This window comes from Moschus berezovskii, chromosome 13 (genome assembly GCF_049115385.1).
Source record: "Moschus berezovskii isolate FMDL1 chromosome 13, NW_MosBer_1.0, whole genome shotgun sequence".
Lineage (NCBI taxonomy): Eukaryota > Metazoa > Chordata > Mammalia > Artiodactyla > Moschidae > Moschus > Moschus berezovskii.
This window is the reverse complement of record NC_142472.1, coordinates 60,049,107-60,073,517: the sequence shown is the minus strand read 5'-3', so window position 1 is coordinate 60,073,517 and position 24,411 is coordinate 60,049,107. Positions and strand designations below refer to the sequence as shown.

The 24,411-nt window shown below is 41.2% G+C and overlaps 1 long non-coding RNA gene across 3 annotated transcripts in view; it reads left to right on the top strand.

Annotated features, from left to right (window-relative positions):
- LOC148775851 (uncharacterized) overlaps positions 1 to 24,411 on the top strand; it is a 515,606-nt gene that overhangs the window by 341,480 nt on the left and 149,715 nt on the right. For 2 of the 3 annotated variants that reach the window (XR_016038889.1, XR_016038888.1), the window contains one exon: positions 2,706 to 3,003. The exons of the other annotated variant lie outside the window; for it this stretch is intronic. This is a non-coding gene — a long non-coding RNA (uncharacterized LOC148775851). Of the gene's footprint in view, positions 1 to 2,705; positions 3,004 to 24,411 lie in introns of those variants that run through there. 3 annotated transcript variants of the gene reach the window in all.

The following is a 24,411-nucleotide window of genomic DNA, read 5'->3' as shown; positions in this document are numbered from 1 at the left end:
TTTGGCATGGAAAATTGTGTTGGCTGTGCAAGGAGAGACGTTGTGAATAAAGTATTTGATATAATTTCCTTTAATTTAATTAGATAATGAAGAGTGTAGACAATAGAATAAAGCATTTGGACTTTTTATAATTAATTTAGAAACCTTATACCTGCTGGGATGCAGATGAAATAATTACAAGGATCTGAATCTCTTAATAAATTGCTTTCACATTCTTAAGTAGCCTGAAACATCCTCTGTAAGCATATCTATTTTCTTCTTTCTCCTCTTTTGTTCCTTCCTTATTCAAGTTCAGACATAGTAAAGATCACTATTTACCATCTTTTTAGTTTTAAAGGTAAGACAGGTTTCACAGGTGGGAAGAGATCATGCTTTTTAATGTTAATTCATTCTTCAGTTCAGTCCAGTTGCTCACTCATGTCCAACTCTTTGTGACCCCATGGACTGCAGCACGCCTTCCCTGTCCATTACTAACTCCCGAAGCTTACTCAAACTCTTGTCCATCGAGTTGGTGATGCCATCCAACCGTCTCATTCTCTGTCATCCCCTTCTCCGACCTTCAATCTTTCCCAGCATCAGAGTTTTTTCCAATTAGTTCTCCACATCAGGTGGCCAAAGGATTATAGTTTCAGCTTCAGCATCAGTCCTTTCAATGAATATTCAGGACTGATTTCCTTTAGGACGGACTGATTGGATCTCCTTGCAGTCCAAGGGACTCTCAAGAGTCTTCTCCACACCACAGTTCAAAAGCATCAGTTCTATGGCACTCAGCTTTCTTTATAGTACAACTCTCACATCCATACATGACTACTGGAAAAACCATAGCTTTGACTAGGTGGACTCATGTCGGCAAAGTAATGTCTCAGGTTGGTTATAACTTTCCTTCCAAGGAGCAAGCGTCTTTTAATTACATGGCTGCAGTCACCATCTGCAGTGATTTTGGAGCCCAAGAAAATAAAGTCTGTCACTGTTTCCATTATTTCCCCATCTATTTGCCATGAGGTGATGGGACTGGATGCCATGATCTTAGTTTTTTGAATGTTGAGTTTTAAACCAACTTTTTCACTCTCCTCTTTTGCTTTCATCAAGAGGCTCTTTAGTTCTTCTTCGCTTTCTGCCATAAGGGTGGTGTCATCTGCATATCTGAGATTATTTATATTTCTCCTGACAATCTTGATTCCAGCTTGTGCTTCATCCAGCCCAGCATTTCTCGTGATGTACTCTGCATATAAGTTAAATAAGCAGGATGACAATATACAGCCTTTCATTCTTACAACATAAGAATTGAAAATTTCCCCCACATCATATTTCTTACTATTTAAAAAAGATTATATCTGATTCCAAATTATCTCAGTTATAGTCTCGGTTTGAGAACTACCTGCCAGTAGAAACTCATTTGTCCATGAAATTTCTAAAATTGAGCTTTTAGTGAAAAGCATACAGATTACTTTAAAGGGACTATTTCACAGAAACAATACTGAGTACTAACTAAAAAACCATTTAAGATAACTATTTAAACACCTGCCCTGATTATAAAAATTGAAGACCTTAAAATAGATTTCATGCAAAGTGTAGGTCTTTTCATATTAAAAAAAAAATTCTATTCAGGTTTATTATTCTAAAAGGTTTTAGGTTTTTCATTCCAAATTGGATTCAGATCAAACTCCTAAATAAGTGAAACATCTTTTTTTCTTTCTATAATCTGTTCTCACTCTGAAGGCATTGGTTTCCTTGGGTTGGAGTTGTTTCAACATCTTGAAATGAAACGACTAATTAGAGTGCTTTTGTTTTTGGCCAGGAGTCTTTCTTTTTCTCTGGCTGGAGTTCTGACTTCTTTAGGTGCAGCCAGTAATGTGTATTCCCACTTCCAAATTTTGGACTGGAAACTACCATTGGTTGGGCAACAAAAAATATATGAATAAAGTTTTTTGACAATTGTTTATTTATCTTTCCCTTGTTGTGTTCAGTCGCTAAGTGGTATCTGACTCTTTGCGACTCTATTGACTGCAGCATGCCAGGCCTTCCTGTCTTTCACTATTTCCTGGAGTTTGCTCAAACTCATATCCACTGAATCGGTGATGCCATCCACCCATCTCATCCTGTCGTTCCATTCTCCTCCTGCCTTCAGTCTTTCCCAGCATCAGGATCTTTTCCGATTATTTAGCTCTTTGCATCCGGTGGTCAAAGTATTGGATTTTCAGCTTCAGCATCAGTTCTTCCAATGAATATTCAGGGTTTATTTCCTTTAAGATTGACGTTTAATCTCCTTCCAGCCCAAGGAACCCTCAAGAGGCTTCTCCAGCACCACAGTTCGAAAGCATCAATTCTTCAGCACTCAGCCTTCTTTATGGTCCAACTCTCACATCTGTACATGACTACTGGAAAAACCACAGCTTTGACTATATGGACCTTTGTTGGCAAAATGTTGCCTGCTTGGTACCCAACAGGAGATATGCAAAGAAACCATAATCACTTTCTCATAGCTTCATACCAATCAGGCCCTATAAGAAAAATAGTTTTATGTGTCTATCAACTCTATGTAGTATCTTCTGTGTTTATGAATGCTATTTTGAGAGCCTGTATTTGCCAAGTTTTGAGGATATCATACGCTTTGATATTATTTCTTACTGTCTCCCCCTGCCACTAGACGTAAGCTTCTTTAGGGAGGACCCACTCTCCAGCTCACTCTTGAATTCCTCCTCTAGGTCATAGCGTCTGAACATGGCTAAACACGGAAGAAGCAGTGACTGCGTGAGTGAGCACGGGGTCAAACAGACAAAGTCCCTGCATTCAAAAACAACACCGACCAGGGAGGGCAGAGGGCCAACAGAGGAGCGCACACAAACGTCAACAACGAACCAACGATGGATCACTTCCTGTGTGCTCCGGAGGAGGCGATGCCAGGAACAGATTCACAGAGAAGATACGGTCTTAATATTACCTTAGGACCGTGTTTAATTTGAGGTGTCCAGACACATGAAGGGAAGATACACAGGGTTTGCAGCTCAAGATAAAGTCTTTTAATGTGAGCTCCTTGCCTAATCTTCATGTGTGTGCGTATTTATATATAAATATATATATATAAATATATATAATATATATATATATAAATAAATGTTTATATATATATATAAATATATATATATATATATATATATAATGTGTATATGTGTGTGTGTATATATAAATTTCCAAATACAGTGTTTGGGATCCCATGAAGACTAAATAAATAAAACACAATTTGTAGACTGATCCGATTTGCCTTAAAGAACACCTCATACACAATTGAGTAGAATACTTTAAAACTCTTCAGTTAAGAGAGTGCAGTGTAATTCTTTCAAAAAGTTCTTCAAAATATAGTTGTCCCTTTAAGAAAGACTGGCCATGGGTGACCGTCTTATTCTTACAACCAGGAGACACCATTCCTTGCATCAATTTATTCTATGTGGGTAATATCAGATATTGGTAGAGAGGATTTGGGAAGTGGTGTCCCTATTTTTTAAGAACTTACAATATAATGTGCATTTTTATATATTAAATATAAAAGGACACAAAATAAGGAAAAAACATTGGAAATAAGTTTACCATACATAAAGGGCTTCATAATGTTTAAAACAATAAAGAGTGAAGAGTAGCAGCAGCTCAGAGAATACAATTGCTTTTGCATGCTGACGGGTACAGAAAGCACTCTGGACTAGTGGAGCCCAGGAGCTTTCTCAAGAAGAGGATAGTTTGGGGAGATACAAGCGGGCAATGGCTGAGTTTGGAAAAGTGAGGAGGTAGAAACTGGGTTGCCAGTGTTGAAGGGGAGCTAGAATGTAATAGTGTCCAAAAGAGGCAATCTAGGGCAAAGAGGGAGAAGTGTTTGGGCACAATGAAGGTAACCTGTACATCGTCTTTAGCGTTAAGTCAAGGTATAAATATTCAGTAAATACCTCTTTTATTCCAAGAAAAGACTGTTGCAATGGTTAAAATTGAAAGTGTTAGTTGCTCAGTTGTGTCTGACTCCTTGCAGCCCCACGGACGGTAGCCTGTCAGGCTCCTCTGTCCATGGGATTCTCCAGTCAAGAATACTGTAATAAGTTGCCATTCCCTTCTTCAGGGGATCTTCCCTACCCAGGGATTGAACCTAGGTCTCCTCCATTGTAGACAGATGCTATACTTCTGCAGGTAAACTACCAGGGTTATAAATCTGCTTATCTAATCAAATCCTGACTTTGAGATGTCATTATTTTAAAATATCTTTCTCAGTTCAGTTCAGTCGCTCAGTCGTGTCCGACTCTTTGCGACCCCATGAATCACAGCACGCCAGGCCTCCCTGTCCATCACCAACTCCCGGAGTTCACTCAAACTCACCTGCATCGAGTCGGTGATGCCATCCAGCCATCTCATTCTCTGTCGTCCCCGTCTCCTCCCACCCCCAATCCCTCCCAGCATCAGAGTCTTTTCCAGTGAGTCAGCTCTTCACATCTTTCTCAGGTAGGGTCATTAAGCTTGACAGAGCACGACAGTATCTGTCTGAAAGTTCCCCTCCAGGTGCATTGTGCTAAGTAGATGTATTTATGTTTTGTTTCAACATGGGCACCCTGAGATCTCTATATGTGGGAGTCTCGATAGTTGGCCTCTTCTGGTTATGTTTTCACCGGAGAATCCAGGAAGTGTGGGAACGGAGTCCTCTTCCAATGACCTGTGGCGTACATGCTGTGTTTGTCTCCTCCGCCGAGATAGTCATCAATTAAGTGTGCTCTAAATGCATACTAATCTTTCCTTTAGAAGAAGGTGAAAGGATGTCAACAGCATACCTCTGTGCTCCAGCTGATTAAGGAGATTGAAAAATCTCTAGAGATGATAAAAAGAAAAGAATTCAGGAAGCATGATAAAAATATATTCTAAGGAAGTAAGAGTGAGTACTGGAAAAATCAGTGCCTGTGTTAAGCAGGAGAGCAGTGAATGAATGTGACACTGGGGGAAAAGACATGGAAAAACATTATCACCAGCACAACATAAGAAAACTCTGCTTGAGGAAAGTGTGTGCTGCTTTTCTGGGAATGAGGATTTCTGAGTACGATTAGTGAGCGAGTGGAATCCTGCTTGCACCTCAGGAAGAAGTTACTCTCCCACCTCTTCAATACACATATTCACGGTGATGGACGATGGTGGATAAATCTATACCCATGAAATATGGAAGAAATAAAAGTGTGAAAGTGTTATTCGCTCAGTCGTGTCTGACTTTTTGCAACTCCATGGATGGTTGCCCACTGTGCTCCTCTGTCCATGAAATTCTCCAGGTAAGAATACTGGAGTGGGTTGCCATTTCCTACTCCAGGGGATCTTCCCAACCCAGGGATCAAACCCGGGTCTCCCACATTGCAGGCAGATTCTTTACCATCTGAGCCACCTGGGAAGTCCTAGTTATAATATGAGAGTGTATTAAAGAGAGCCTGACAAAACCCAGTGGCCCTCCTATTTTCATCCGTCTGATGCATTTGCTTTCTGTGTACCCACTTGGGAAGGCATGTTTATGTAAAAATGAACTTACAGTATATTTCTAGTTATTTGGAAGTTCTGAATAGAAAGTTGGTGGACTTAGATGCACAGAGTGTGTTATTTATTCCTCTAAAGTCGTAACACTGAAAAGAAGATAGGAAGATATAGGAAGTAGGATATACGTGAGAAAACAAGTGAATTTGGTCCTCTCATGTGTGGTTTATGATAGCAAAATGATAAGAAGCATTCCATGAAGACTGTGAAGAAAATGTTGTTGAGGAAAGGAGTTGACTGAATCTCTTGAGAGCAAAGTTCTATTTTATTCATGCCTGCATCTTTAGCATCTAATACAGTGCTCTACAAATAGTAGGGGCTTAATACTGAGGCTTTAAGAGGTAGAAACAAGAAAATGTTAGGCCAAAGAAATCACAATTCTGTAAGTGATCATACATTATAGATAAAACAAAAAATGACAACACAAACTAAAGTGCAAGAAGAGTCCAGTTATTCTCATGAGAAAGCAGCAGGGAAACTGGTCAAGAATAATAATTTATGGCCAAACTTGTTTCCATGTAAGTGCAGAACAATGAGGAATTCAAGCAAAATGAGCTTGAAACATTCATACAAGGAAGCAGAGGTTATCTGATAGCTATCAGTATGTTTCAGTGAACTGAAATAGAAGACAACATACTGTTCCAAAGAAATACATTTGATACGGACCAGGGGTCTAGCAGAGCAAATCAAGAACACAGTTAATTTAGATCAATAGTGTGTCTCTGAAGAGGATGTAAAGATACCAAGATGTCTAAGACTTAATATTTGATATCAAAGAATTTACAAGCACAAGTGGAGATGGATACGTAAATATTTAACTAAAGAAGTGCTAAGAATTGTAACTGATATGCCCGAAGGGCTCTGTACTCATTTCCTGGAGCTGCTGTCACAAAGTACCACACACTGGGTAGTTAAACAACAGAAATTTATTGTCTTACTGTCTTGGAGACTGGAAGTCTGAGATCGAGGAGTGGGCAGGGCTGGTTCTTTTTGGGGTCTGTGAGGTAGAATCTTATGCATCTCTCCTAGATTCTCATGGTTTGTTGGCAATCTTTGTCACTCCTTGGCTTATAGAAGCATCACTCTGATCTCTGCCTTCATTTTCACATGATATTCTTCCTGTTGAATGTGTCCGTGTCCAGATTTCAGTGTTTTTAAGGTTACCACTTACATTGGTTTACATATTATTCTCATGCCTGCAGCCTTACTTGATGATTTACAAAGAGCTTGTTTCCAAATGAGGCCCCATGCCTTGGGGCTGGGAGTTAGGACTCCAATAATCTTTTGGGTGACATAATTCAGCCTATAACAGGCCATAAAAGCATTGCAATCATGGTGGCATATAGCACAGCATGTCCAACTTGGTGTGGGATAATAAAAATAGCTTTAAAAATTGTTTTAAAATACAAAATTGGCTCAAAGGTAAGGAAAAAGTGATTGGACATGGGGAATTCTGCCTAGTCAATGAAGAAATTGAATTTTAAAAATATAGCTTAGTTTATTAAATTGGGCTAACCATTTATAGACCATGACTATGGACCAGAGACCAGAGATACAAAATTGATAAGATAGTCACCATCTCCAGAATATCTAATAAATTATTCTTATTTTGGGGGGGGGGGCGTGTGGAGAGCTCAGTACGTAGAAAGAAGAGTGCAACTGTGAGTGGAATTAATTCCTATTACCTGGAAATTAGGGAAGAACTTACTTCTGACTATAGGGGAAATGAATGAAAACAGGAGAAAGTGACCACATCATTGAGAGATTTTTATCTTTTTAAATTTTTTGGCCTCACCATACATCATGTGGGAGCTTAGTTACCCCACCGCCAGTGTTCAAACCCAGGCCCCCTGCGTTGGAAGCGTGAAGTCTTAACCACTGGACTGACAAGGAAGTCCTTGAGCAATTTTTGTACTGAGAGAAAGAATGTTAGATGTAATCAGACACACCCCCACACTTTAAAAACAGATGTTACAAAGTTCAAGGAGAAAGTAGTTATAGTTCTATGACCAGAGGGAACCATAGGATGTTAGAAGTCTCAGTGCTGACAGCATCTTCCTATGAGCTGTCCCCAGCTTGGTGAGGTGCCCAGCAGATTAACTGTCTTCCTCCCAACCCTGGGACTGACTTTCACACCAGCATCTGGGACATCACAGGGCCTGAATCTGTCCTTGCTAAATGATTATAATTGTGGACCTGTTACAAAAATAGTGTGGAACACACACACAGACACAGATACAAAATCACATTCTGACATGAGATTTTGGAAGTTGAAAACCAGTTTTTGGCCTACAAAAACTTTAAAAAGTGGTGGTTTAGTTTGTTGTCCGGTTTGCATTCCAAGAAGCAATGCTGGTGTGAACACATTCTTATGTATGGGCTTTGGGGTTCATCTGCCCATTTCTGTAGGATCTGTATTAGCTTTTTTTACAGCATCCAGTGTGACTTACTGTTAATCTTCCATGCTGTGGCCAGAGTGAACCATGTGACACCAGTTTCTCCCCACTGCTTTCAGACTGTTTACAATATTGACTCCATCTAGCCTCTAACCTCTTGTCCAGTCATAGTGAACAACATGTATAAATCAATTTTACAACTCTGCCTGTGTTCAGGCTGTTTATTATTGTTGTTTAGTTTCTAAGTCATGTCTGACTCTTTTGTGATCCCATGGACGGTAGACCACAAGACTCCCCGTCCGTGGGATTTCCCAGGCAAGAATACTGGAGTGGGTTGCCATTTCCTCCTCTAGAGGATATTCTGGACCCAAGAATTCAACCCGTACCTCTTGCATTGGCGGGTAGATTCTTTAGCACTGAGCCAGCTGGGAGGTCCGTGCTCATGCTAGTCCCTTTCTATCTTTACTGATTCACACTTAGTCCCCTTTCATTATTCCAGAAATTTCCCTGAATTCCCAGCCTGGGAGAAGTGCCAGTTCTAACTCCACGGCATCCTGTGTATAACTCTAACTCAGCAAGGCACCAAAATGGTCTCTGGATGTGTCTTTCCATGTCCTTGGCAGAGTTCAAGCTCCTTGAAGACAGGGGCATGAATTTTCACCCTTGTTGCCACACAATGGTGAGCACCATGTGTAATGCCAGGCTTCATATATGTTGAATTTTAATACTTTGGCCACCTCATGCGAAGAGTTGACTCACTGGAAAAGACTCTGATGCTGGGAGGGATTGGGGGCAGAAGGAGAAGGGGACGACAGAGAATGAGATGGCTGGATGGCATCACCGACTCGATGGACGTGAGTTTTAGTGAACTCCAGGAGTTGGTGATGGACAGGGAGGCCTGGCGTGCTGTGATTCATGGGGTCGCAAAGAGTCACTCACGACTGAGCGACTGAACTGAACTGAACTGAACCATGGAAATAAGCTCATTATCTGTGCTGATGGACCATAACACCCACTGCCAACAATTGGTTTGTTGATGAGAATTGACAGTTTGTGGCAAGGAATATGTAATAGACGGTAGGCTTTCAGAACATTCTGTGAATAAAATCTTGTAGGTGGCATCAACCAGAACATTGTGGTCTAATGTAAATTCTCAATAAGCCTTTGTTGAAATTGAATGAAATCAATCATTTATTTAGCCATTCATTCAAAAATCTTTTATTCAAATGTTGCAATGCCCCAGTACTAGTGCTGGGGAAATCAAGAGATACAAGCCGATACAGATGTGTAAGCAAAGCAGACTATGTAATAAGATGAGTGTTATAATAATTTTCTGCCTAGTGTGCAGTACAGATACATAGGAGGAAGAAGCTAACTGTGTCAGAAAGCATAAAAGCAGATGTATGGGTTATCTGCCTGTTTTCTCTACAGGCATTTTCTGTCCTACTCTTCCCTGTAGTATGACTCAGGGAGCGATATTTCCCAGGATCCCTTGCCTCCTGGCTTCCAGTGAAGCCAGTAGGGAGGCAAGGTGGAAAGCGTAAGGGTCAGATGAGGAGATAAATCACGGTCTTTCTCTGTCATCTCTCTGCTCGGCATGGGGTTTGCAGCAGTAGCCGCTGAGTCTCCTGCATGGCTGCCAGACCTGCTGGGTACGCCGACTGTTCCAGCTTCCTCCAGGTGGCCCAGCTCCTTGGCACTGGAAACACTGACTTCTTCCTGTAAGGCTCGTGCTTTTTCTAGTCTCTAGGCTGCCACCGCCCCCACCCCTACAGGCTCCTTGGCTTTTCCATCACCTGTGAAATCCATACCCAACAATAAAGTCATTGAAATGCCTTAGGTGCTGTTTTCCGTCTCAAACTTGGCTGATTCAGAAACTTCACAAAGAAGGGCATATTTTACAAATATTTTCATTTATTTACTTGGCTTGCTGGGGCTACCCTGATCTTTGCTGTGGCGTGTGGCATCTTCATTGCAACATCAGGGATCTTTAGTTGCAGCATCTGGGATCTAATTCCCTGAACAGGGATTGAACCCAGGCCCCCAGCATTGGGAACTCAGAGTCTTAGACCTGGACCACCAGGAAGTCCTAAAAGAAGGGCATATTTAAAAGCTAATGGAATGGGGCAGTTTCTAGAGATTTCATCCCTTCTTATATCAGTGCTTAATATTCTATTGTTGTCTTGTCAGTGACTATAGAGAAAATTTTAATTTTCCTTGGACTCAGATTTCTCACCTAAAGAAAATCAGAAAAAGGTAATGTATTTTGCCATCTTGGAATTTATTCACTCATTCATCCAACATATTTTGTGGAAGATCTACTTACCGGAGGTTCCATACCAGCCCTGAGGATGTTAATCATTATCACAACAGGTATGATCGCTGCTCCAGAACATCATGGACCAGGGAGGGGGATGAAAGGTGTGTGCAACACAGTCACTTGGAAGATGCTGACTTCAATAGCAGTGCCTCAGTACTCATATTTCCTTTAAAGCACCCATTACCTTTTCAAGTCAGTGCTAGTAAATGACCATGTAAACTGTTTGAAGATCACAAAGTATGTGGAAATGCTCTCATTAAAACTAGATGGAGGCCATGGATGCTTTTAGTTCAAGAAGTTTTATAAATGAAGCTGCTGCTGCTGCTGCTGCTGCTAAGTCGCTCAGTCGTGTCTGACTCTGAGTGACCCCATAGATGGCAGCCCATTTCTTGCATTTCCAATGCGAGAAAGTGAAAAGTGAAAGTGAAGTCGCTCAGTCGTGTCCGATCCTCAGTGACCCCATGGACTGCAGCCTACCAGGCTCCTCCATCCATGGGATTTTCCAGGCAAGAGTACTGGAGTCTGGTGCCATTGCCTTCTCCAATAAATGAAGCTAAGAGAGGTGTAAAATGTATACTGTTTTAAATAACCCAAAAATGATTTGTTGTAACCTTCTTAATCAACAGACCTATAATTAGGGAATAAATGTGCCCTCTTTGTGGCTCATTCCCCAAGTGAAATATGTTTGGCAAGAATTTCTTTTCAGAAATTGCTTTGGTTCAGGAAGGGCTTGTCATGCTTTATATGCTAGGATAGGGTCTTTTAACATTTAACAATGAATGATTATTTCAGAGGTATGAAGGATGAACTTAATCAGTCCTTTATTCTGTAAGTGGGAAATCAAATTCATTACATTTTGATCAGAAGAAATCTTATTTTTACATACTTTCAGAATATAAATTTTAATATCCTCCAGAAACACATTTCAGTGTCAGGAAGTTTTTTTCATCTTGTCTAAATCTAGCTATTCTTAGCAATGATGAAGGACAGTTGGCTACAATCCTTTGTATAATAGACCAAGATTATAGCTTTGTATTTATTCACTCTTTCATTCAACATGTTTTTATTGAGCATCTACTAAAACTAAGAGCCAGACCCTGGGAAATATTTAGCAGAACAAAAGTGCCTCAGGCTTTTAAATTTATTTTCATACTCAAAGAATCTTTGCTTTTTTTTTTTCTTAGATCAATTTTTACAACTCTTAATTTCTATTCCTATCTGTTGCATTTACATGCTACATGGGATAGGACAAGCCAGTTACACTATGTAAAATAAGTTTTCTACGTCTGTACAGTGGGGATGATTGTAGTACTTACCACATAGAATCATTTGAAGCTTGAATGGGCTAATGGATGCTCAACAAACATTAGGTCTTACCATAGCCGTTATTATTTGATTGGAGTCTCTCCAGTTGCACTCTACAGTCAATACAGCCAATTCAAGACATGTAACTATTTAAATTTAAATTCATTAAAATTAAGCATAGTTAGAAATTCAACTCCTCAGTTGCTCTAGTAAAATTTCAGATGCTCAGTAGGGAACAAGTAGCCAGTGCTAACCATATCAGATAGTATAGCAAATACGGAACAAACACTCCCATCATTGCAGGAAGTTCTGCTGGACAGTACCTCAAATGAGAGAGAGAGTGACAGAGAACAAAGGACATGTCCCCAGAGATATCAGCTGGTGCACAGAGTCAGCAACCCTAGAGCCAGCCTTATTTCTGATTGGTTTGCTGCAGTTACCACCTATACAGATAGTCGTTTATCTGTTGTGTTCCTTCTGAGGAGCTCTACAAGACAGCATTTATAAACATAAGCTCTGGAGTTAGGTTCAGTTAAGTTCAGTTCAGTCGCTCAGTCATGTCTGACTCTTTGTGACCCCACGAATCACAGCACGCCAGGCCTCCCTGTCCATCAGTCTAAATCCTGGACCTGTTACTCACTAGCTGTGTGATTTGGGACAAGTTTTTAACCTCTCTGTTCTGTATTTTCTGCATATGAAGTGGAGACCATACAGTTCCTATCTCATGAGTAAATCCATATAAACCACTGAGAATGGTGTCTGGCCATACTGAAACTTCAATAAAGCAAAATCAGTAGTAACTCTCATAGGCATGTGTAGTCTGTACAGTTTCCACAAATGCTGAGCATAGCTAGCCTTGCCAGATTGGGAGCTATTTTTAAATTAGTTCCTCCACTTACTTTTTTTGAGTCTCAGTTCTTTTTCTTCTTTTAAAAAATTAAGATAGTATTATACTACCCAAGGATGTGTTGAGTGTTAAGCAAGATAATATATATAAAAGCAAAGACATGTTGTAGGCATTTAATAATGTTATTTCCTTCACACCTTTTTAAACATTTAGAACCACTGGATGGTGTAGGACATTGTGATTCCCCTCCAAGGTTATCTAGCCTCTCACATGGACATAAACCAGAGAGTCCTGTAAGATAACACACAGATTTTGTGAAGCAGATAATCCATTTTCCTTCCCAACATTCTGATTCTTATTTTATGTGCTCTTAGGACAACTCAGATTGTAGTACATTTTCAATGACCTAACCAAAAGAAGGGATAAATGGAGAAAATAATCTAATATGACAGATAACCCAAACCATGGATGGATGCAAAGAATTATTAATATTCATTTGTTTTAAAATGTTTGCTGATTCAAGGTATATTTATCAAAAGTCTTCCAGGAAAAGCATTGTATTGGTGCTATTTGTTTCAGAAGAATTTTGGCAGCAGGTTTACCCTAGCAGTTGTTTAGTTTGGGCTTAAATTTGAATTGATTTACATTCCGTAAACACAGGATAACTGATGTTAGAAGATGAGGCAGCCTAGGGTAGAGTGGTAACAGGAGATAGTACAGACTGAGATTAGAACACCACTCTCTATATAGCTTGTATGTAACTTTATTTGTAAAATGATGACTTCTCAAGAAGGAAGGGGTGTGTGTGTGGGGGCGGGTGTGTTTGTGTGTGTGGGTGTGTGCTCAGTTGTGTCCAACTTTTTGTGACCCTATGGACTATAACCCTCCAGGTTCCTCTGTCCATGGGATTTTCCAGGCAAGAATACTGGAGTGGGTTGCCATTTCTATGGGGCTTCCCAGGTGGCTCAGACATAAAGAATCCTCCTGCCAAACACTGGTTCAAACTCCTGGGTCAGGAAGATCCCCTGCAGGAGGAATGGCAACCCACTTCAGTATTCTTTCCTGTCCATAGTGTCACAGAGTCAGACACAACTGAGCACACACACACACTCACACACACACGTATTAGTTCTTCATGAGCAGTCCTTTCAGCTTCAGAGATCCTGATGGACATGTCCATGTGACTGAGCACTGCACCCTCTTTGTAGGCTGCAGTAATGATCTTTAGCAGGTTCTTTCAGTGGGCCGTGGATAGAGTACTGAGCACAAGGCAACAGTTACACAGTGCGAGTGTACAAGGAGCATCGGTTGCTGAAACGACGTATGCGGACTTGACCAGATCTCCCCCTTCTTCACGTGATTCTCTTCTGCAGTGGAGGCTGGCAGGAGCAGCCAACTCTGCAAAGAGAACACCAACCAATAAGCAGCAGAGCCGCTTCTCTATGATGTCTTTAAACTGGCCCTGGTAATTTAAGATGAAAATATCTGTTTGTTGGATTTGAATGCAGGTCTCATCTACTGGTGCCCAAGCAGATTTGGGAAATGAAGGGCAGCAAACCTGCAGCACACTGATAAAACGTGTTTGGGGCTCAGCAGGAAAGCATTTGGAATCTGTGAAGTGTGGCTTCAGATATCAAAGCACTTTGGAGGCCGAGAGGATCAAGTCCCCAGTCTCTCCACAGTAAACCTGGTGGCACCGAAGGTCTCAACTCCAGGGCGTTACTCTCTCATTCAGTGTCCTCGCAGCTGGGGAGCGCAGGGACCAGGAAGGAGGGGAAGTGACAAAACGTGGGGTTTGAGGAGAGAACATCGCTGGAGCACTTGTGCGCCTGTGGTCAAGTGAAAGTAACAGTCGTTCAGTCGTGTCTGACTCTTTGCAACCCCACGGACTGTACAGTCCATGGAATTCTCCAGGCCAGAATACTAGAGTGGGTGGCCGTTCCCTTCTCCAGGGGATCTTCCTAACCCAGGAACCCAACCCAGGTCTCCTTCATTGCAGGTGGATTCTTTACTGCTGAGTCACTGGGAAAGCCCCACCTATGGTTGCTGCTGCTGCTGCTAAGTCACTTCAGTCATGTCCGACTCTGTGCAACCCCATAGACAGCAGCCCACCAGGCTCCCCCGTCCCTGGGATTCTCCAGGAAAGAACACTGGAGTGGGTTGCCATTTCCTCCTCCAATGTGTGAAAGTGAAAAGTGAAAGTGAAGTAGCTCAGTCATGTCTGACTCGTAGTGACCCCATGGACTGCAGCCTACCAGGCTCCTCCGTCCACAGGATTTTTCTAGGCAAGAGTACTGGAGTGGCTTGCCATTGCCTTCTCCCACCTATGGTTAGGGAGAGACATATTTACATTTTGGCATCATTATCGACAAAGTTAGAGATGAATGGATGAACACATTTTGATATGCTGTTTATGTTCAGTTGAGGGTTCAGTGTAGAAGACTTACAATTAGTATATTTGAAAACACGTGGTTTTGGACACTTTTCTCTTTCACTGGTGAAGTGCATGGGACAAAACAATTAAGGGTGCCAGTAGCCCCAGAGACTAAGGGGATATTCATATTTTTTCTCTAATTCCCCCTAATCAAAATGCTTCTTCTCTTTTGCTGTCTAATATCACCAGTGTATCAGGAAACACACATATCCATGATCAATCCTGGATCCAAATAGGATAAAATGAAATGAGTTGGGTTTTTTTCCCTGCTGTTCAAAAATCCTTTTTTATTGCACAGTGAAGAAATAAATGTCTACCAAAGGAAAATGAAGAGAAACTAAGAGGGGAATCTAATTGCCCACTTCAATCACTCCCATACAAAGTGTCTGGGTCAAGGATGAGCAGGCAGAGCAGCAGCATTTTGGCAACATTTTAAAATAGAAAGCAAGGCAAAAAAAAAAAAGTTCCAGCAAGAGTTCTGTAGAAAATGGAAGATAGCAGTTTCATTTTCTCTAGCCTGCTATCACTTTCAACCAGACCTAAAGACACCCCAGGTCTTAGCTTAATGAATCACTTGCTGTTTTTGATGGTGGAGGAAAATGGGGCTCACTTGTCTACTGCTCTCTTAGCCAGGGAGCAAAGTGACCCCCCAGAGGAGTGGAATGCATATCAACTGAGGAAAAGAACCCACTTGAGGGACCAGAATATGAATTATTCCTTATTGTTTCCTCTTCACTAACTTTTACTTTCATCCTAAGGAAGGTTTGCACAGAACCCCATTCTGTATCCATTCTAACTTTTCAGCACCCACATTCAAACTCATAGTAATGAAATTATTTTGAGTTGTGTTCTAGTCTCTCCTTAAAATATCTAAGCTCTCATTCAAATAGTTTATGCGATTCTTTTCCCTCCATGAAGGTGTCCTGGATTAATTAAAACATTCACATTATCTGAGATCCTCAGGGCCAGGGTAAAGGTTACCTGAGGAAGATTTCTGAGGCTTAGGTCTAGGCCAGTCCTGAGACCAGAAGGATAAGAGCCACTCAAAGAGGCAGAGAAGGCAGAGGTCAGTTTTGAAAATCAACAGAGTCAGTCTTGAATGAAATTTAGAGCTGTAGTTAAGACACAAGGCTGGGACCAAGACTCTGAAAAGGTATACTTAAATCAGATACCTATGTTTAATGCTGTTAAGAGGACAAGGTCAGGACATTGACCTTGAAAGAGATGAACTCCCCAGGGTCCACCCTTGCTGGTTTCTGGCTTCAACATGCGGCATTGGAGTAACAGTCTGTAGGGTTCTTAAATGGCTCAGCTTACACTAAGTACTAAATTATGCATTCTCTGTTTTCATATATAACTCTGGTAAAACCAGAGGCTTCTGTCTGTTTCTCAAGGAGGTCAGTTTGGAGAGGCTCAATTAGTGTCCAAACAGAAATAAGAAGAAATTGATTTTTCACCTGCATCTTTGAAAGAACTTTCAAGGGGATCTGATTCCACATTGGCCTTTCCTTTTCCTTTTTTTCCACCTCTCCACTAGCCTTTCCCATAACAAACTCCAAACTTTCTGCCACTGCTCAGCCTTAGAAGGTTTTATACCATTTGCCCTTCCCTGCCTGAGCTGTTTATAATGTATATTGTGAAATCTGTCACTTATTCTTATAGGTTTCCTCTCAATCTCCTGTTCAGCCCCTCTCAACCCATTCTCCAGATTCTACATCAGAAAGATCTAGGACCTGGACTAGCCTAGCCTTGTTAGAAGGCTCAGGTAAACTTTACCTTGGCCCTAAGGATCTCAGGTGGTTGGGAAAGCAGGCAGCAGGCAGTGGCTCGTTAGGTCTTCGTTCTGACTCAGATTTTTCTCTTTTTTGTCCGCTCATATGGATTTTCTAGTTTTTAATGAACTCTGCTTTTCTGACTCCCATAAAATAGTCTGTTCCATCACTGTGACCTTTCCAAATTTAAATTTCCAGAGAATAAGGTCTAACATATTAGAAAATTTTGAATCACTATAGTGTGATGCTAATAAGCTATTAATAATTAGAATGATGGTGAAGAAGACTAGATCTAAAATGACTTAGAGAAGAGTTGAAATAAGAGGCTGAATCTCATTGGGTAGATTTCCAGGGGAATCAGCCGCACCAGGAGGGATTGAAGATATTTGTATACCACTCAAGTTCTTTTTTTCTTTAAATGTATAAAGTTTAAAATTTTTTTATAGTGCTGTGTTCGTTTTTGCCATTACTGATCTGTTCATAATACCACACTCGGATTCAGGACATGTGTAAGGAAATATCATATAGAGACTCCCTTCTAAAGAATAAGGAACATTTAAGGGGGGATATTAATGATAGATATCATTTAGTGAACACTCAGTATACGCTAGGCTTTATTACCTATGTTTGATAGTTCTCATTATAACCTTAAAATATAGCTACTTATCCCCATTTTACAGTTATAGAAACTAAACCTCATTTTGAAGAATTTTTCTAAGGCCATGCAAAGAATAAACAACAGAAGATTAAATTAAACCTATACTTCCTTCACCATTTAATATTGATGCATAAATGCATCAACTCAAACCCTGCTTATATGCCTCATATAACTGCAGGTACTAGATATAGGACACGTCTAATATATCTATAGAATCTATTGTTGTTGTTTAGTCACTAAGTCATGTCCAAATCTTTTGTAACTCCATGGGTTGTAGCCCACCAGTCTCCTCTGTCCATGGGATTTCCCAGGCAAGAATACTGGAGTGGGTTGCCATTTCCTTCTCCAGGGAGTCTTCCCAACCCAGGTATTGAACCTGTGTTTCCTGCATTTGCAGACATATTCTTTACCACTGAGCCACCAGGGAAACCTCATAGAATCTATAGCTGTACAATTACATAAATATATATATATATATATACATGAAATAGAACTGAATGTATATATATTCAGTTATATCAGGCTAAAATAGAACTACTAGGCAGTAGAAGGAGGTGGTGGATTGGAATTGTTGTGACCAGAAGGATCAAATTTCGTCTGGAACAAAACTTGACTTTAGAAGAGTTTTTTGAAAAGACAGAATTATCAAACTTTTGGTTTAACCTGACATGCTGTCACTGCAGTTACCATGTCATTTTCTCATGTAGTGTGAATTTGATAACTAAATTTAAGGAAGGAGTTTCCCGTTTAACTTAAAGATGTTAAATGGAAAAAAAAAATGGGGCAGATGAACTTGATTTTTAAAGTGTGGGAGAAGAAAAAAATCAAAGCAGAATGTGGAATGTGGACTCCAGGGAGAAAAGAAAGGTTCATGTCTTCATTCACCCATGTATTCCCTTAATACCCAACACATGAAAAGTTCATTGCTGGGGAGGAGGATACAGAAGTCTCCATCATCAGGGAGCTCAGCCTCTGGTGAGTCCATGATGAATAGGGTGTCCTGTGTGCTCAGTGATCTCAAGCCATTGGAATGCAAAGGAGAGAGCAACTCATTTTCTTGATAAAAGGAGGGATTGGAAGGAAGGAAGTTTTCTGCTGTCTCAAAGGAGGATGGATGGGCATTTTAAGAATGGAGAACAAAAAACAGCATAGTTCTGGCTCTGAAGGGAGATCTTGCATGAGCAGAGGCAGAGAGGTGAGCAGGAACTGGTGATACACTGGGAAGAGCAAACTGGGAGTGTAGTTAGGTAGCTGAGTACTTGGGGGTGGAGGATAGGCATGAAGAGAAGGAGAGCATGGAGAAAATGAATCTGTATGTCTACTACTTTAGGTTCTTGAGGAAAACATGAAAGTTGTCTTTTCTTTGGACCACTATTAGAAAGCTGATATAATTAGATGAGTACTTGTTTTCTTTTTTTGTTTGTTTTTTTTTAATTTTTTTAAATTTTTTTTTGTAATTAATTAATTTTTTATTGGAGGCAAATTATTTTACAATATTATATTGGTTGGTTTTGCCATACATTGACATGAATTCGCCCCGGGTTTACATAAGTTCCCCCTCGTGAACCCCCCTCCCCCCTCCCTCTTCCCTTTATCCTCCCTCTGGGTCATCCCCACACGCCAGCCCCGAGCATCCTATAATATGCATTGACCCTGAACTAGTGATTCATTTCACATATGATAATATACATGTTTCAATACCATTCTCCCAAATCATCCCACCCTCACCCTCTCCCACAGAGTCCCAAAGACTGTTCTATACATCTGTGTCTCTTTTGCTGTCTCGCATACAGGGTTATCATTTGCATCTTTCTAAATTCCATATATATGTGTTAGTATACTGTATTGGTGTTTTTCTTTCTGGCTTACTTCACTCTGTATAATAGGCTCCAGTTTCATCCACCTCATTAGAACTGATTCAAATGTATTCTTTTTAATGGCTGAATAATACTCCATTGTGTATATGTACCAAAGCTTTCTTATCCATTCGTCTGCAGATGGACATCTAGGTTGCTTCCATGTCCTGGCTATTATAAACAGTGTTTTCTTTAACAATTGGGCTTAACTGTCTACCTCAGCCAACTGGGGAAAAAGCCTAGTAGTAGGATCTTATGGCTGCAGTGACAAATTACTAAAACAATGGAATTCTATTCTCTGGAAATATTGGAGGCTAGAAATCTAAAATGAGTCTTAGGGTCCAAAATCAAGGAGGTGGTAGGACTGTTCCTTAAGGAGGCTGCAGAGAAGAATCTAGTCCTTGCTTCTTTCGGCCTCTGATGACGCCAACATTCCATGGTTTGGAATTCAACTTCTGCTCTGCCATCATAGTGCCTTCTCCTCTGTGCTTATATTTCCCCCTTTCTCTCTTATAAGATCACTTATGATTACATTTCAGTTCAGTTCAGTTCAGTCGCTCAGTAGTGTCCGACTCTCTGCAACCCATGCACGCCAGGCCTCCCTGTCCATCACCAACTCCCGGAGTTCACTCAAACTCATGTCCATCGAGTCGGTGATGCCATCCAGCCATCTCATTCTCTGCCATCCCTGTCTCCTCCTACCCCCAATCCCTCCTAGCATCAGACTCTTTTCCAGTGAGTCAACTCGTTGCATGAGGTGGCCAAAGTATTGGAGTTTCAGCTTTAGCATCAGTCCTTCCAATGAACACCCAGGATTGATCTCTTTTAGAGTGGACTGGTTGGATTTCCTTGCAGTCCAAGGGACTCTCAAGAGTCTTCTCCAGCACCACAGTTCAAAAGCATCAATTCTTCGGCACTCAGCTTTCTTCATAGTCCAACTCTCACATCCATACATGACCACGGGAAAAACCATAGCCTTGACTAGACGGACCTTTGTCGGCAAAGTAATGTCTCTGCTTTTTAATATGCTATCTAGGCTGGTCATAACTTTCCTTCCAAGGAGCAAGCATCTTTTAATTTCATGGCTGCAATCAGCATCTGAAGTGATTTTGGAGCCCCAAAAAATAAAGTCTGGCACTGTTTCCCCATCTATTTCCCATGAAGTGATGGGACCAGATGCCATGATCTTCGTTTTCTGAATGTTGAGCTTTCAGCCAACCTTTTCACTCTCCTCTTTCACTTTCATCAAAAGGCCTTTGAGTTCCTCTTCACTTTCTGCCATAAGGGTGGTGTCATCTGCATATCTGAGGTTATTGATATTTCTCCTGGCAATCTTGATTCCAGCTTGTGCTTCTTCCAGCCCAGCATTCCTCATGATGTACTCTGCATATAAGTTAAATAAGCAGGGTGACAATATACAGCCTTGACGTACTCCTTTTCCTATTTGGAACCAGTCTGTTGTTCCATGTCCAGTTCTAACTGTTGCTTCCTGACCTGCATACAGGTTTCTCAAGAGGCAGGTCAGGTGGTCTGGTATTCCCATCTCTTTCAGAATTTTTCACAGTTTATTGTGATCCACACAGTCAAAGGCTTTGGCATAGTCAATGAAGCAGAAATAGATGTTTTTCTGGAACTCTCTTGCTTTTTCGAAGATCCAGCGGATGTTGGCAATTTGATCTCTGGTGACTCTGCCTTTTCTAAAACCTGCTTGAACATCTGGAAGTTCACGATTCACATATTGCTGAAGCCTTGCTCGGAGAATTTTGAGCATGACTTTACTAGTGTGTGAGATGAGTGCAATTGTGTGGTAGTTTGAGCATTCTTTGGCATTCCCTTTCTTTGGGATTGGAATGAAGACTGACCTTTTCCAGTCCTGTGGCCACTGATGAGTTTTCCAAATTTACTGGCAGTTTGAGTGCAGCACTTTCACAGCATCATCTTTCAGGATTTGAAATAGCTCAATTGGAATTTCATCACCTCCACTAGCTTTGTTCGTAGTGATGCTCTTTAAGGCCCACTTGACTTCACATTCCAATACGTCTGGTTCCAGGTGAGTGATCACACCATCGTGATTATCTTGGTCCTGAAGATCTTTTTTGTACAGTTCTTCTGTGTATTCTTGCCACCTCTTCTTAATATCTTCTGTTTCTGTTAGGTCCATACCATTTCTGTCCTTTACTGAGCCCATCTTTGCATGAAATGTTGCCTTGATATCTTTAATTTTCTTGAAAAGATCTCTTGCTTTTCCTATTCTGTTGTTTTCCTCTATTTCTTTGCATTGATCGCTGAGGAAGGCTTTCTTATCTCTCCTTGCTATTCTTTGGAACTCTGCATTCAGATGCTTATATCTTTCCTTTCCTCCTTTGCTTTTCACTTCTCTTCTTTTCACAGCTATTTGTAAGGCCTCCTCAGACAGCCATTTTGCTTTTTTGCATTTCTTTTCCGTGGGGATGGTCTTGGTCCCTGTCTCCTGTACAATGTCACGAACCTCCATCCAGAGTTCATCAGGCACTCTATCTATCAGATCTAGACCCTTAAATCTGTTTCTCACTTCCACTGTATAATCATAAGGAATTTGATTGAGGTCATATCTGAATGGTCTAATGGTATTCCCTACTTTCTTCAATTTAAGTCTGAATTTGGCAATAAGGAGTTCATGATCTGAGCCACAGTCAGCTCCTGGTCTTGTTTTTGCTAACTGTATAGAGCTTCTCCATCTTTGGCTGCAAAGAATACAGTCAATCTGATTTTGGTGTTGACCATCTGGTGATGTCCATGTGTAGAGTCTTCTCTTGTGTTGTTGGAAGAGGGTGTTTGCTATGACCAGTGCGTTCTCTTGGCAAAACTCTCTTAGCCTTTGCCCTGCTTCATTCCGTGCTCGAAGGCCAAATTTGCCTGTTACTCCAGGTGTTTCTTGACTTTCTACTTTTGCATTCCAGTCCCCTATGCTGAAAAGGACATCTTTTTTGGAGTTAGTTCTAAAAGGTCTTGTAGGTCTTCATAGAACCGTTCAACTTCGGCTTCCTCAGCATTACTGGTTGGGGCATAGACTTGGATTACTGTAATATTGAATGGTTTGCCTTGGAAACGAACAGAAATCATTCTGTCGTTTTTAAGATTGCATCCAAGTACTGCATTTCGGACTCTTTTGTTGACCATGATGGCTACTCCATTTCTTCTAAGGGATTCCTGCCCACAGTAGTAGATATAATGGTCATCTGAGTTAATTTCACCCATTCCAGTCCATTTTAATTCACTGATTCCTAGAATGTCTATGTTCACTCTTACCATCTCTTGTTTGACCACTTCCAATTTGCCTTGATTCATGGACCTAATATTCCAGATTCCTATGCAATATTGCTCTTTAAAGCACCGGAGCTTGCTTCTATCACCGGTCACATCCACAACTGAGTATTGGTTTTGCTTTTGCTCCATCCCTTTATTCCTTCTAGAGTTATTTCTCCACTGATCTCCAGTAGCATACTGGGCACCTACCGACCTGGGGAATTCCTCATTCAGTATCCTATCATTTTGCCTTATGGTACTGTTCATGGGGTTCTCAAGGCAAGTATACTGAAGTGGTTTGCCATTCCCTTCTCCAGTGGACCACATTCCGTCAGACCTATCCACCATGACCCTTCCATCTTGGGTGGCCCCACACGGCATGGCTTAGTTTCATTGAGTTAGACAGGGCTGTGGTCCATATGATCAGATCAACTAGTTTTTTGTGATTATGATTTCAGTGTCTCTGCTCTCTAATACCCCCTCCCAATACTTACCGTCTTATTTGGGTTTCACTTACCTTGGTCGTGGAGTATCTCTTCACAGCTGCTCCAAGAAAGTGCAGCCGCTGTACCTTACCTTGGACGAGGGGTATCTCCTCAAGGCCGCCCCTCCTGACCTTGAATGTGGAGTAGCTCCTCTCGGCCCTCCTGTGCCCGTGCAGCCACCGCCTCTTGGACGTGGGACAGCTCCTCTTGGCCACCACCCTGACCTTGGGCGTCCCAAGGTCCTCCTTGGGACAGAGGAGCTGTCCCACGTCCAAGAGGCGGTGTGATTACATTTAGTTGATCAAAATAATCTAGGATAATTTCCCCAGTTCTAGATCCTTAATCTAATCACATTGGAAAAGTTTTTTTGTTTTTTTTTTTCCCCATAAAAGCTACTAATCACAGATTCCAAGGACAAGAACATGATATCTTTGGCACAGTTATTCAGAATACCGTAAGCATCCTGGCCTCCTGGTTCTCTGGTCCTTCCCAGATGAACTGTTTGATTCTCCAGACACTTCTGAGATTTGCTTGGCCTCTTTGGCTGCAGACTTCTCAGAAAGTGAACTCTGAAGCTATCTGAGCCACTCTCCGCCTTGAGGTCTCTATGCCTTCTGTGGAGGGGAGAATCTGGCTAAACAACCTTTAGATGTTTAGGGTTTGAATTAAATAACATTGGGCAGAGAATGGCTGCAATGCAGCTCTGACAACTGAGAAATGCAAGCAACAAAATGTCAGCATACATAGAAGGTGCAAAGTGGAACAGTTTGAAAAATTAGTTGGTTGCTATTGATACAGGACCAGATAACAAGAGTAGTGAACAAAGAAAGGGCAGTTCTATGGATATATTTCTGCAGACACCAAAATACATCTTGCCAATTTAGCCTTGGAGCCATCTTCTTTTGTTGTTTTTCCACACCCACGTCCAATCTGGCAAGTTAGCCTGCTGGTTCTGTCTCTATATATTCCTGTGTCTCTTCTCTTTTTTTCTCTGCCCTTGTTTATATCTGTGCTTAGCTCTGACTCCCCCTACCTGACCCATGAAAACCTAAGCTTATTTCCGGCACTCACCCCTCGCCAGGAACCACACCAGTCACATTTCTCTCTCTGCTTATTGTCTTGCTGGTCTCTTCTCTGGTTTGGTCCAAATGATGAATCCTATCATGTTCTCCATGGACCCTTCTTTCTTACCTTTATTTCAAGGCATGGTCAAGCTCCCTGTGTTGCCTAGGTTTTCTTATCTCACAGTGTTTGTCTTTCTTTTCAGCCATGGCAATTCATGGGTCACATTTTCTGCCTTCCTCATCTCTGAACTTAGCCCACCATCCTCTAAGCCCATCAACACTGGTTAAAATAGCTATTTTCTCCCCTAATTCTGTGATTAAATGGAGAACCAACATGGATCAACCTTACAGCTTCAACAAATGGAATACATGGCCCTGAACACTTTCACTCTATACCTTACCAGGAGACAGCAAAAATGGAATGATATGTGGCACAATAGCTTAGAAT